Raw genomic sequence first — 13,950 nt, 5'->3', positions numbered from 1 at the left:
TGGGATGAAGTCCGATGTGATGCAGATATTACAATGATGAGGGGTTTCCCCCCCCTTCTAGTGGCCACCACTGCTAGTTCAGATAACAATTAAAAATGCTCTTAAATTCTGAGGCATCTGGTAAAATCTCTGATGAGTTATGGCTATCAAAGACAGCCAGAGAGAAACAGATACAGAGACATTCTCATTGCTTGTTACTATCCAAATGCGTATTAATGGTTAAAACCAAAGTATTTTCAAGGCACCATAAATAGGTTGATTTTGAAGTTAAATAGGGTTTGCCTTGGTTAGTGCTTGAATGGGAGCAAATGACAGATATTGTAGATAGTATTTTAGAGAAAGGAACTGGTAAAACCACCTGTAAGCATTCCTCAGCTAATAAGACCATATGAAAGTCATGGGATCACTTGAATGTACGCGCACACACAATTGAGGCCTAATTAATATATAATATTTTTTAGGGGGAGCTGTGCATGCATATACATGTATAGTATACTTCTCTGGATCATATTGCTTAGCAACTTTAATATGGAACTGCTAATATCCAATAGAAGTTTTTCACCTTTTTGAATATGGGTTAAGATTGCAATCATGAAGTTAATTGCTACTCAAGAGTCTTGTTGACTTTCAGAGAATTTCTCATGAGTAAGCTGTTAAAGGCCCAGTGATGCTTGGAAGAAGAGATGCAAAGATAATTGGTTTGCCTTTACATATGATATCATTTTATCAGGTATGTTGAAGTGTTGCTTTCAATGAAACAAATCTTTGGTTTCTCATAACAGTAACTGATAAGGCTTATCTTATAAACCTTTTTTGAAGTTCTACTTGAAAGCATGATTAGGGCATTTTTCAGAAAATGAAAGGTAATTGTGTGAGGATCTTAGCTCTTTGAACATGTGTCTGTGTGTGAATAGGAAGGAAAATTTAGAATAATCTGTGTATCTACCAAGGATACATTCAAGACCTACCTGCCCCTGTGGGTACCTAAACCCACAGGACTGGGCTGTGGTGCATCTGGTTGGTAGCCAGCTGCAATAAATCACTACTGACCGACAGATCATGACTTCGAAGCCAGCCTGGGTCAGGGTAAGCTCCTGACCATAAATAGTCCAGCTTGCTGCTAGACCTAGGCAGCTGAAAGATAGTTGCATCTGTCAAGTAGGAATTTAGGTACTGCTTATGCGGGGAGGCTAATTTAACTAATTTACGACACCATAAAATCTCCAGTGGCATGCGGAAGCATTCCATCAATGTCTCGGTGTCACAAGTGGGCGGTGAAGTGGTGGCTCCCCCTGTGGCCGGAATCAAGCATAACCCCATGAAAGCCAGAAGCTGGAACATTAAATTGCCTCTGTGTTAGTCTATATATGTTGTCTATATATGTCGTGTGTCAAATGGCATTGAATGTTTGCTATATATCTGTGCATTGTGATTCGCCCTGAGTCCCCTTCGGGGTGAGAAGGGCAGAATATAAATACTGTAAATAAATAAATAATAGCGAACTCTATATTTTGATTATGGTATGGAAGTATAGCATACAATAGAACTGGGAAACTTGCAGAGCGCCACAAATACTTTGGGAGGGAATATTTTTGGAATATAGTTATGAAAAACCATGGATATCTAGTCCACAGATAAGGGGGTCATAATGCAATTTAAATTGGCATTGAGACCGGATAAAATCATGGCCTTTCATTTAATAAAATAAAGCTATAAGGCCATATGCAGTTTTCCAAGATTAAGGCCACATCATGTAATTGGACATTATAGATAATATAATGACTCAGAACTCAGGCGATGAACAACGTCTTTCAGGTTCAAATCTCAGCTAGCTGTACATTCAATAGATGGCCTTAGACGATTCACTGTTTTCCTGTAAAAATACTCATCTGGATTGTTGTACTATAAAAATTAAAGATATGTGATGTACTTGGACCACTTCAGGAGTAGAGGTCTGTACAAATACCAAGCATTATTTTTATGACTGCTATTACACTGATCCATGTGTAATAGAAAAACTAGCCCCAAATCAGCAAAATATAACCATAACAAAATTCTCTTGTAATCAGTATGACTGAGGTTAGACGTTGTTCAATTTAGTTCCCTTGGGATTTAATCATCTCTACTATTATTAGTGCTGTTGGAGTTATCTAAATGAAAACCTCCACCAAAAACCTTTACTCCTCTTTGTCACCATGGTGACGGTGTGGGTGTACTTGCCTTCCAAAGCTGTAGATATCAAAGGCTTAGAAGACCTACATTGAGTCTGGATATATCTCGCTTTAAGATGGAGGGGACTTACGACCTCATCACATGGGGCTTTTTCCCTGTCCTAGGACACAGCCAGGACACAGCTCACCCGAGCCCATCACATGACGTAGACCTACTTCTGACGGGGCTCCATCCTGGCAGTGTCTTGGCAGCATGTTGCCCTAAGAGCACTGGTGACTAATTCGGGGAAAGTAAAGGACAAAGCCGGGGCCAGATGGGAAATGCCAAGTGATGGTATGGGGCGATGCGGGGTGCTACTTGATGGTTTCCCCTGCTGCCCCATGGATTCACTCTGCTGCCCCACAGTTTTTCCCAATGTCCCCTGGCTTATGGACCTCTGTCTAATGAGGTCCTAGGACCAATAAAGTAGCTTTACTCAATGTCATGAGGCAGAGGATGTGAGACAATGATTCCACAACCTTTTGCTCCATGCCTGATAGCCCTTATACTGATCTTATTTAACCTTTACCCAAAAGCTTTTAGATTTACTTGCAGGGTTTCCTGCTTCTTAGGATGCATCACAACTGTAGTATTAATGCAGTTTGACACCACTTTAATTGTTGTAGTTAAAGTTGTAGTTTTTACAAGGTCTTTAGCCTTTTCTGTCATTATGTTCATGCATTTCTGTTGTTTTTAGGTGGCTTAGATTATTATATCACATACTTTTCATGGCCAGATTTATTCAGTGTGGGTTTGCCATTGTTTTGAGTTTAAGGGAATGTGGTTTGCATAAGCTCACACAGTGGGTTTTCATAGCTAAGCAAGGATTTGACTGTCAGTCTCTGAAGTTCTTAGTCCAGCACTCAAACGACATCATGCTGGCTCCCTTTGTGTGCTTACTGACTCCTTCAAAGAATTCTAAAATGTCAGTGAGAGGGGACTTCCCATTGCAGAAGCCATGTTGATTTTTTTCTAAGCAGATCTCCTCCTCCTAGATGCTTGACAATTTTATTCTTAATATTTTCCACCAACTCATATGGATCCTACTTTAAACAATCTGGTCTACAATTTCCTACTAGGATCTCCTCTGAATACCTTTAAAAAACTGTTATTACATTGGCCATTTTTAGTTTGGCAGTAGAGAGTCTGATAAAGAGGACATATTAAGAATAACAAAGTTGCTTTTCAGTTCTTTAAGAATTCTTTGATGGGAACCATTGGAACCTGGTGATTAGTCTGCAGTTTCTCAATTGGTTATCAGACCTTCTGACTCTTCATTTTTATTTGCCTTTGTAATGAAGTGTGAATTTTTTGGTTTACAGATGTCATGTTTAATTGTGTTTTAAAAGGGTCAATATTTCAGTTATGGCATCTCTGCACTCAAGAGTTGGTTGCCATGGAGATGTGGGCGGAGCCAACTGCCGTTTTGGTTTAAAAAAGAAGCAGTTAGTCTGTGCTCTGATGAGGTACAGGGAAGACTGATCTTCAGTTGAAGGGATCTTGAACCAAATGTTGCATACCATGTTTCCCCGAAAACAAGACAGTGTCTTATATTAATGTTTGCTCCCAAAGATGTGCTAGGTCTTATTTTTAGGGGATATCTTAATTTTCCATGAAGAAGAATTCACTTTTATTGTTGAACAAAATAAATGAACATTTATTATATACTGTACAGCAGTTGTCACCACAAACCAGCATAACCAGACAAACTCTGAATCCTATCAAGAATTTCTTGTTACTACCATTATTTTCATGTACAGCAATCTATGGTACGTACATTTACCAATCCTGCATGCTCTGGTGTTCTGTTTGGCGGGCATAATTCCAAACAAAAACTTTGCTAGGTCTTACTTTCAGGGGAGGCCTTATATTTAGCAATTCAGCAAAATCTCTACTAGGTCTTATTTTCTGGGGATGTCTTATTTTCGGGGAAACAGGGTACATGACAATCTGCCTGTTGGGTGGAAGTTGTGGATGCATAGGTTATGCAATCAATGCCACAACTTTGGGGAGTAGATTTCTTCCCTAAGTAGCTGAGTTAGGACCCTTCTACACAGGCCTTAAAATATGAAAGACACCATGATTTTTGTCCCACTTTGTATGTCCATTGCTCATGTTTACTTTCTATATTCATAGCACTTTTAACATTTTCTTATGCTTTCAATATATTTGTATTTCTTTCACTGTTGCCTAGAGAACACAGTTAACAACTAGGAAGTTAAGAGGAGCTGTGCGCTTTCCTCTTCTTGCCCTACTGCTAAAGTTGAATGGGGTTCACTTGAATCTTCATCACTGGGGGGAAATGCTTTGTCAGTGAATTTATTCTTGTGCTCATAAAATCTTCTTTTTTTGGTGTTTATTTGTACCATCTTTTATTGCCATCCAAATATAAATTCCAGATGGAACAACCAACATTTAGTAGTATCAAAGAGGTATTAATTCATGGATAACTTCTGTCAAGTCCCTCCAATGTGTGCCCCAATAGTACTCTTTAAAGCCACATGTTTTTAAGACTTGAACTTTCTTTTAAATGCCACTCTTAATTGGCTCAATTAAATGTACTGAAGTTGAAATATTATATTGACATTGAAAGACATTCCAAAATGAACACTTGGGATTTTATTTCTTGATTATTCTAGCTCCATGGATTGATTCTCCCTCATTCAGAATTGTCTCTGAAAGTCAGTTGAATCCCTGACTGCCAGATTAAACTTGCCTCTAATATTCATATTCTGCCTAGAAATGGCTTTTCTCATCTAAACCCATATGCCTCTCAAGAAGTCAGAAAATTATCCCCATAGTCACATCCATTAAAGAGCACCACAACAAATATATAATAAGTCTGTTTCAATGGAAGATAGCTTTCCATTTCTGGAAAGACTTCAAAGACACAAAAGATGAGCATTTCCTGTGTGTCTAATGACTATTTGTCCCTTGCTCGGGGCCTATATTCATATCCCAAATAGGCACTCACAATTTACAGCTATCTTTTCTCTGTTACAGTTGTGCTTCTTGCAAAATCCTGCTTCTTGCAAAAAAAAAAAAAAAAAAAAAAGGACAAGCAAGCAAGAACAACACATGAAAAATGTCCAGGTGCCGATGTAAATGAATCACATATATGCAAATTTATGCAAAATGAAAATATTTGCAAATGTTTTATTGATATATATATATAGCACATAATCTAGATATGTCACATAATCTAGTGACTTTCCTCACATAAGATGAGTTCTGTTGATTGTGAACCTTATTATTTTCAGGACTCGTCTCCTTAACACAATTTCGTGCTAGTAAAAGCTTACTCCAATCTTTCATGTGTTTTCTTCAATTTCTATCAAGGGAGTATTTGAAACAGGGAGGATTTACATATGGGGATCTTTTCTCTTTCTACTACATTAACTTGGAAGCTTATTCTCTTGCTGAAAAAAAAATGCCAATTTAATATATTACCCATTCTCCACATCATTGTGTTTCTGTTTTAAACACTTTCTAAAGATTGAAATTAATCCTAAGGGAAAGTACAAGAGTATAGACTGCGATGTGGAAACAAGACTTAAAAGTGGCAGTGAAGCTGGAAAAATCTCTAGCCAGTATTGGTTGAGCCCTGCTGCTACTTTAAGAGAGGATGAAACATTAATCATGTCCCAAAGCAACACACGAGTTCCTGCTATATGAAACAGGAAGAAAATTGTCACAGCAGCCTTTCTGTTGATTCTGCACCAATTAGAAATGATCCAGCCTATCTCCCTGCAACAGCTACTTACCTCCTGTGGCATTTGGTACAAAATGATAGTAGCATTAACACAACACTGGTTGCATAGGAGAAGCCCTTGGTGGTCCAGCATTTGAATTAGGGGTTTCACTCCTCCAAAAGGAAAGACTTCCCCATCCTTCCCTTCTGAGACACCAATCTTCTTGTTGGGTTTGCTGCTACTTCTTTATTGTCCCAATTTTGAATGCTGCAACTCATTGGATATTTCCACTCACCACCCAGATAGTTTTGCTCTTTTGCACTAGTATCTTTATTGGGTTATTCTCTTTTGTTGTTTTCAATTGTAACATCTTAAACTTTAAAATATTTCAGTGGTCATGCAATTTCACATCTTCCTTCTACACATGTCTTTTGATGTTTTATCAAAGCATGGAGCCGTAAGACCACCTCTGAATATTTCTTGTCTAAGAAAAGCTATGAAAAAAAGCATGGGGTTGCCATACATCAACAGAAAACTCTCCTGCTTAGACTAGCTTTTACCTCTTACCTGCATTTCCTTTCCCTTATAGGTCACTTCTCCTGACATACCACATTTATTATTCATTTATTTTTACAACCTAACTGTCCTTCTTAGTTTTTCCAACTTTCCCTCCTGCACCTTTACCTTCCTTTCTTATTTCTCTGAAGTTGAAATGTAAGCTTATGAGGAAGGCTTGTTTTTATATTTCACTTTCTACATTATATATAGTAATTTTAAGTGCTTGTGAAAATATAGTGTGTTATTTGTTTCTAGTAAAGCTCATATTTGATGATCTGAGAATTCCAAAACAATTTATCCCTCTGATTTATTTGTTTAATGTTTTTTCTTAACAAAGAACAACAATTTAAAAACCAAAAAGTGATTCATTTAACAAAACTTCAGGTTATAAAATTGATGGTCACTTCCTGTTGCTCTTCAAATAGAAATACTGTGTGGATTCTGTGCAAATTGGACTTTACTAACTGAACTGAGTTTTCTAACCATACATTTGGCTCAGTCTAGCAGTTCTACGTTGTATGTCCCACTAATTATGTTTAATTTAATTTTCAAATCGTAACACGACAAAATGGATGTTTAACTCCTTCCCTGACAGTCACTTCTAACATAAAGTGTTTCTTCCTCCTTTGGCAGGGTGTGATACCATCTTCTGTTTCCTTTATTAATTTCTGGGCAAATAACAAAGTGTTGGTTTTGACCAGCCAGAACCCATCTAGCAACTGTCACCCAGAAGAACTTTTCTTCAGCTGCCTCAAGATTGTGAAATGATCTGACGGAAGAGCTTCAACAGGTAGATCGGATTCTGTAATAAAGAATCCTCTGTTTCCTTCTTAACTGAAGAACTTTCCCACAAGTATGATATTGCACAGCAGTACTATGGAAGAAGCAAAGGCTGGATCTACACTATTCTAAGGTTGGATCTGTACTGCCATCTAATCCAGTTTTAGACTGCATTGAATTGGATTATATGGCAGTGTAGACTCATATAATCCAGTTTAATGAATTCAATATGCATTCCAAAACTGGATTATATGATAGTGTAAATTCAGCCCAAGTGGCTTGCTCAGATTCAAAAATCACAATATGACCCTTATTGCTAAGAAAGATTCTATATACTGAAAGTTGTACCAGACTAAACTGTATGTGGAGTTTGCAGTAGGCTTGGGTCCAAATCAGTTTGAATGAAAATAATTTGTAGTTTTTGGTGGGCCATTTTATATAATATGCGAAAACAGAATGGGGAGGAGGGAGACAAAAAAACCAGGCAAAACAGGTTGAGAGATCCAGAATTTATCAGTTATGGAGAGGAAGGACTTAAATCTACAATATACCTGAACAGGGATGTGTCACATTTCCCGGCAGAAGCAGCGCCCTTCATTTCTTCTTGGAAAGTTCCTTCCTTCTCTGTCGTGGTCTCTGTGAAATTCGCACATATGGTATTTCACTGCACAGGAAAATACCATATATGTAAATTTCACAGATGACCACTCAGAGAACATGGTTACAGGTAAGCAACCTTTACTTCTCCTTTCCCAGCAGCACTTGCATAGGGTGGGCATTGAAAAGTTCCTCTTGGAGCATGATGGGAATTGAAGTTTCTCTCTCTCTCTATGTTTCTCAGCCAATAAAAAGCCTGTTGGTGTCCATGCTCTGATTGGCTGAGAATGGGCACAACAGGCGACTACAATTCCCAGAACCCTCTCTTGTGGTCTGTCTTATAGTATTTTTTTAAAATGCTATGGTTAAAACTTAAAATAATTCTAAAAAATTAGTAGATTGGTGATTTGCTTTGAAACTTGGCAGGCCTGCAGTTGTAAATGGGGTCTAAATCTGAGGTAGACTTCATGTACATAGGCCTAAAAATGGCTGAGGATTGAGCCTTTAAAGTTTCCCATTGTAGCCAATGGGCTGAATCTTTGCTGAATGAGAACGGCAGAGCCCCTCCCCATTCGAGTAACTTCCTGGTAAACAGAATGAAGGATAAGCCAACAGTGGACCCCAAAATGGCATGCCTTTTGGCCGAATTGCACACCTCTAGTTTGTACTGCTTGCATTAAGAAATATTTTATACTCATTGTGAAAATATCATACATTGTGGGCCAAGCAAGGTTTCTCTATTGCACTGTGTTCAGAGAAACAGCTATAATTTTCACTCACTTGAATCTGCTGGTATTTTTTAACTTCAAGCAAGTTCTGACTATTGCAGTCGACTTACAACAGTACTTAAAAATGTTTCCCCCAAGAGCTAATCACAAAACAATTAATTCATGGGGTTAGATGTATGGTATTCAAACTACTTAAACATTTGCACTAACAAAAGCCAGAAAATATTTTGAAAGAAGGTGAAAAAAAACCCTCTCTTGTTATTTTAGATCATTAGCATAATGAGCAGCTCCATTGCTTTCTGGAAACACTGTTTAATTTGGGAATAAAGGGCCAATAATCACATTCAGCTTCTCATTATAGCTTTCCCTTGAACTAGATTAATTAGCCTTCACTCTCCCCTCCTACTGGCAAGTTTACTGAAGTTTCATGGGAGAGAAGAAAACATTCTCTGCCTTCAAGATGTAGCTTTAACTGCTGGTGCTTTCAAACTGCAAACATTGCTGTTATTTGAATATTTCCTTTGTTTAAAGATTAAAACATTCCACTTCTTCTCATTGCCTCAAGTACTTTCCTTCCATCTATTCTGCAGTGCTCTCATAGGCTCTGCAGCAGAATAACAACTGAATAGAGGAAAACAGGCTAGTGAAATGCAGGGGAGAAGCCTATATGGAGGACTTAGATCTAGACCTAGGTTCCCTGAGCCATGAAGATGACTGGGTTGCCCTGGTTAGTAGCTAACACTCCTCAGAGGTTATGTTGTGCATCATATACAAGAGCAAACAAAAGACCCAGTATTCCACCTGAACCTTTTTGGAAGTATTTAGATCTTGGAAGTATTGGGAACATTTAGTTATGAAGAGTTATCCCTCTCTCCCTTCCTTTCTTGAAATTGGATCACACCTGAAGTCATATTTCAAAAGTAATGCAATGAATGAAAATGAGATATTGTCATCTAACAAATAGTTTACATTTCAATGTTATTTTAGAAGCCTTTTAGAAATAGTAGCTTTTCCAGAGATCAAAGGAGCTGACCTTTTTGTTAAGTCAATTAGAGGGAAACAAAAATAGCATGCCATACAGTAGGAAGCAATGGAAATTTATTTTACATGCAGTCGATTAATTTTTTTATGCACTGTAACAAATAATGTAAATGAATTACTTTGAAAGGTTTACTCTCCAAGCTCTGAAAATGGGTTATAAAATTAGATATATAAAAATAAGCATTTCTAAAATAAACAATAAGACTTGAAATGGAACCAAACATATTGTATGTGGCAATGGCTATACATTCAAAATAAGATGCAATCAGAGAAAAAAAGTACATTTTATAGTGTAAGCCTCTATGACCCCATCTGTACTGCCATATAATACAGTTTGAAACTGCATTATATGGTCAGTGCAGACTCATATAATGAAGTTCAATGCAGTTAAATGAGTCTATACTGACCATATAATGCAGTTTCAAACTGCATTATATGGCAGCGTAGATGGGGTCTATGAGTTTATTTAAACCCCAATTGCATTCAGAGGGACTTACTCTTAGCTAGATGAGGGAAGGATAAAGCCAGACATGGGAATTATATGGTTGGGGGAGTAGGAAGGAGAGACAATGGGACATGATACATTATTCTGTTTTTTTAAAAAAAAAGAAAGAAAAAAACCCCAATTTGACGGTATTAAGAACAGATTACAAAATACTCTCATTTGTATTTAATTGACGATAGTCCTTATATTTTCTTCTAACTGTGGATCTTTATACACCACTAAGTCTAAAACTACTGATATTTTTCTCCTTGCTGCTTGAACTTTAATTGTTCATTTTAGCTTTATTATTAGTGGTAATATACTGTCATTGCTTGTGCTCATTCAAAATGGCAGCTTCAGGAGCATCTTCAAAAGATCCAAAAAGGACCATTAAGCATGCCTACCCCTGGATTGAAGGGGCTTCCAAACAACATATTGTGTCTAGTTACATTATTCTTCCCCCAAATTTCAAAAGTAAAGGTATCTGCAGACAGTTTGAACCCTGGGAGAAAATGGGAGTAAGGTTCTAGTCTTTGTCCTGCAGCAATTTATATATTTAAAAATCACAAACTTAGTTACATAAATAGTTAAGAGAGAAAGGATACTTCTTCACGCCTCACCAGATTTCTATATACCACCCTCGGAAAGGTGCTTTATAATTTTAGAAAAAGTCATGAAAACCAAAGTACATGGCTCACACGTAATGAAACAAACAAGCAGAAAGTTGGTAATGAAGAGCATAAATGAAATGGTGATGTAGAATATTAAAGTAGAGGTACCATGGATGCACTGAACACCAGATGGCATCTGAAGAAAAAAATACAATTTATTGCAAAGCTGATCCTGTCCATGCCAGCTCAGCAAACTCTGCTAAAAGAACTATGATAGTGCAACCTTATTCATGACTATCCAGACATAAGTGTCATTTTCAATGCAATTTATTCCCAGGTAAATGGGCATTGGATTTCAACCAGAAAGTCTTATTTCATAAAGAATGTTTAGTATGATGGAACCACATAAAATGTAAACGTGTACATAAAAGTCCTATCATATTGAGGTAATTTTGATATCAAAAGGTGTCCTTCCCCCCTCTCTTTTTCTTTTAGAGTACTAAGTGCAAAGCAGAATCTCTGGTATATGATTGAAGTCTTTAAAAAAATTCTAAGCATCAGTGGTTCACATAGTGTCTGTGGATACATTCGTGTTGAAGCATGTTACTGAGTTTCAGCTGCAGAGTGACAACTAAGGAGAAGAGGAGATTATGGACGTCATCACACTGAGGTCAATAAGCTGGGAGGCAACAGGGGAATTAGCCATGCAGCGTGATTAATCTGGTGAGCAGCAATGAAAACCATTGCCCCATGCCTCGCATCACCCACTGCATCCCTTACCTTTTCCCACTGAGGAAAGTATAACCAGCTGGCTTCTCCCCATTCTACTTAATGAGAACATGGGAAGCCTCCTGTGTTCTCAGGGAAATGTCCTAGCATGCTGCCAGGATGCTCCCTTGACGAAGCCCTGCCGGAAGTAGCCTTACATGGTGTGATGACATCTGGCAGGCTCCATCGAGGAAATGTCCTGGCAGTGTACTAGAACATTTAAAAGTCTCTTTGTGATTAAGTGGTATGTTCTTATGAGAAGCGATTTGTGAGAGAAGTAGAAGCCGGCATGACCAACAGCACTACCAAAGCCAGTATGCCAACCAGTGTCCGCTGCCTATCACATACTGCATCCTGCTCATGAACTGTCAGTAGCCGGAGGTTTTTCACAGTTGCCAGAAATTCAGCTTTTACACAGTGGCTTTTGCAATATTGTTAAAAGCATGGAACTTCAGTAACAATAAGAACAAAACCAACACCAAAAACAAGTGCCAACTCTACTTCCACATTAGTTTGAGAAAAAAATACCACCCTCCCAAAAAAAACCCTTAACATAATTCAATTGCCAGTGAATAAACTTTTTTGTTTGTTTGTTGTCATTCAGAGTTATTTTCCACAAGATACAGACTATGCATTAATTATTCTGATATTGCTGGAAGTGATTTATTCTAATGATGCCCACTCTAATTTATTGAATTAATAGGGGCTCCTTCTAGAGATACTTCATATACTGTACATTTCATCCATCAATACGTACACTTTCAAGAACTGTGGCATATTTAAGTGGAAAACATGTAGAGAGGCTGTCATCATATTTGGAGTGCCACAGTTCCTTTTTATTTTGCAACATGGAATTAGTATTGATGGAAATAAAACATGGTGTAAAACAGAATTTGCTAAAGAACTGTTTTCAAATGCCTGTTTTTACAAAATATTCCCAAATGAGGGATAAGGAAAGTCTACATTATAGGCATTTATGTTCTCTTAACTATTTTTCCTAAAGCTTCCAGATCTCAGGGGCTAGTCCTGAGTCTCTAAATTCCATGCGTTATCTCCAGGCAAGAGACATAGGTACACATTTCATACTTTTGGGGGGCTCAGCCCTAGGCAAAAATAAAAGGCTGTGTATGGATCTCTAGCTCTGTTATGAGAGCAGCATTTTGCTATCACTTGCACGGTTTCATCGACATTTTGCTACAAATTGCTAGGACTCTCAAAGGAGATCTGTGTTTTTTGCTTTGTTAGCTTACTCCTTCTCTCCCAACTGTTCTGGTGCTAGGTTTCAACTTTCTATTCAAACATGTATCCATTTTATGGCTAGAAGCAAGTATGCAATATTAAATGTTCCTTATCCCAGCTTCCTTATCTCATAATCCCCTCATTTTATCGTGATCTGAGAACAGGCTTGTAGCTAAGATTTGTTTTCATTTCAAAAGAAAACTTTCTATGTGTATGTCTTGACAAGCTGTAAACAACTGTGGCTGGTACTTAATGCACAGCAATTAATGTCACCACCAGGGAGTATCATTAGGTTGCAGGTTTCTTTCATAAACCTCAGGGCTTGGGACAATCCTGAACTGACAATCTTAGTACTTCTACTTGTCAGTTCTGAAATAATTTCATCTACTCTCTCTGAAAGACACACACAGCCCGAGCTCCTCCAGAGTTTTTAGGCAGTCCCCGAGTTACAAACATCCAATTTATAAATGATTCATAGTTACACACGGGGGTGAGACAATAAGAAGTGAGAGAAATCTACCCCTTAGAAGGGAAATTCAATCCTGAAAGAGTTATAATGGGGAAAAAGGTGTCTCCACTGAAGCTTTAGCACCACTTCTTGTCTCCACAACAAGCTAAATTTTTCAAAATCCAATTATCACAGGGACAGAAAGTGAGGTGGGATCTCCTGAACAGGGGCACAGAGAAGAAAACAAACACTACAGGGAAGTGTTAACCCTGCCTTATGCGATCCAAAGCTGTGTGTGCGTGGATGAAGTTACACTTAAAAATATACCTGTTCTAACTAACATACACATTCAACTTAAGAAAAACCTACAGAACCTATCTTGCTCATAACATGGGAACTGCCTATAAGAAAGATAAGAAAGGTAATTTTCTTGCAGTTCTTGTTGCTCTGGAGTACAATCTCGACTAAAACGACTCATATGTGGCTCAGATAGTAAACAAGTTCTTCCGATCATAGATCATTAACCACTAATTACTGGCTTGGAATTACTCATGACATAAAAACTCTTCAATTGCAAAGAAAAATACAACAACCAATTGAAAAAAAAGAAAAGAATTTTTGACATTTAGGTTCTACTTTGCTTTCAATACACATAATGCTGTGTATTATTTCTTTCTAGAAAGAACAAGAAGGAGAAAGTATTATGAACTAAATCTAGAAAACCAGTTATTATGAAGCAGTTCTTGAATTCACGCTCAATAATTTGATGTTTTCTAGTCCAAACTGAAAAAGG

General features: G+C 37.7%; 1 protein-coding gene and 1 long non-coding RNA gene across 4 annotated transcripts in view; one reads left to right on the top strand and one right to left on the bottom strand.

Moving 5' to 3' along the window:
- The window catches only part of prkg1 (protein kinase cGMP-dependent 1), a 904,903-nt gene that overhangs the window by 94,494 nt on the left and 796,459 nt on the right, over positions 1-13,950 (bottom strand). The window lies entirely within an intron of this gene.
- LOC107983245 (uncharacterized) lies at positions 7,101-12,051 on the top strand. Its single transcript, XR_001730689.2, has 2 exons — positions 7,101-7,251; positions 11,198-12,051. It is a non-coding gene; the product is annotated as an uncharacterized LOC107983245 (long non-coding RNA).

This window comes from Anolis carolinensis, chromosome 3 (assembly GCF_035594765.1).
Source record: "Anolis carolinensis isolate JA03-04 chromosome 3, rAnoCar3.1.pri, whole genome shotgun sequence".
Classification (NCBI taxonomy): domain Eukaryota; kingdom Metazoa; phylum Chordata; class Lepidosauria; order Squamata; family Dactyloidae; genus Anolis; species Anolis carolinensis.
Note: the sequence above shows the minus strand (reverse complement) of the source record. Positions and strands in the feature narration are given on the sequence as shown.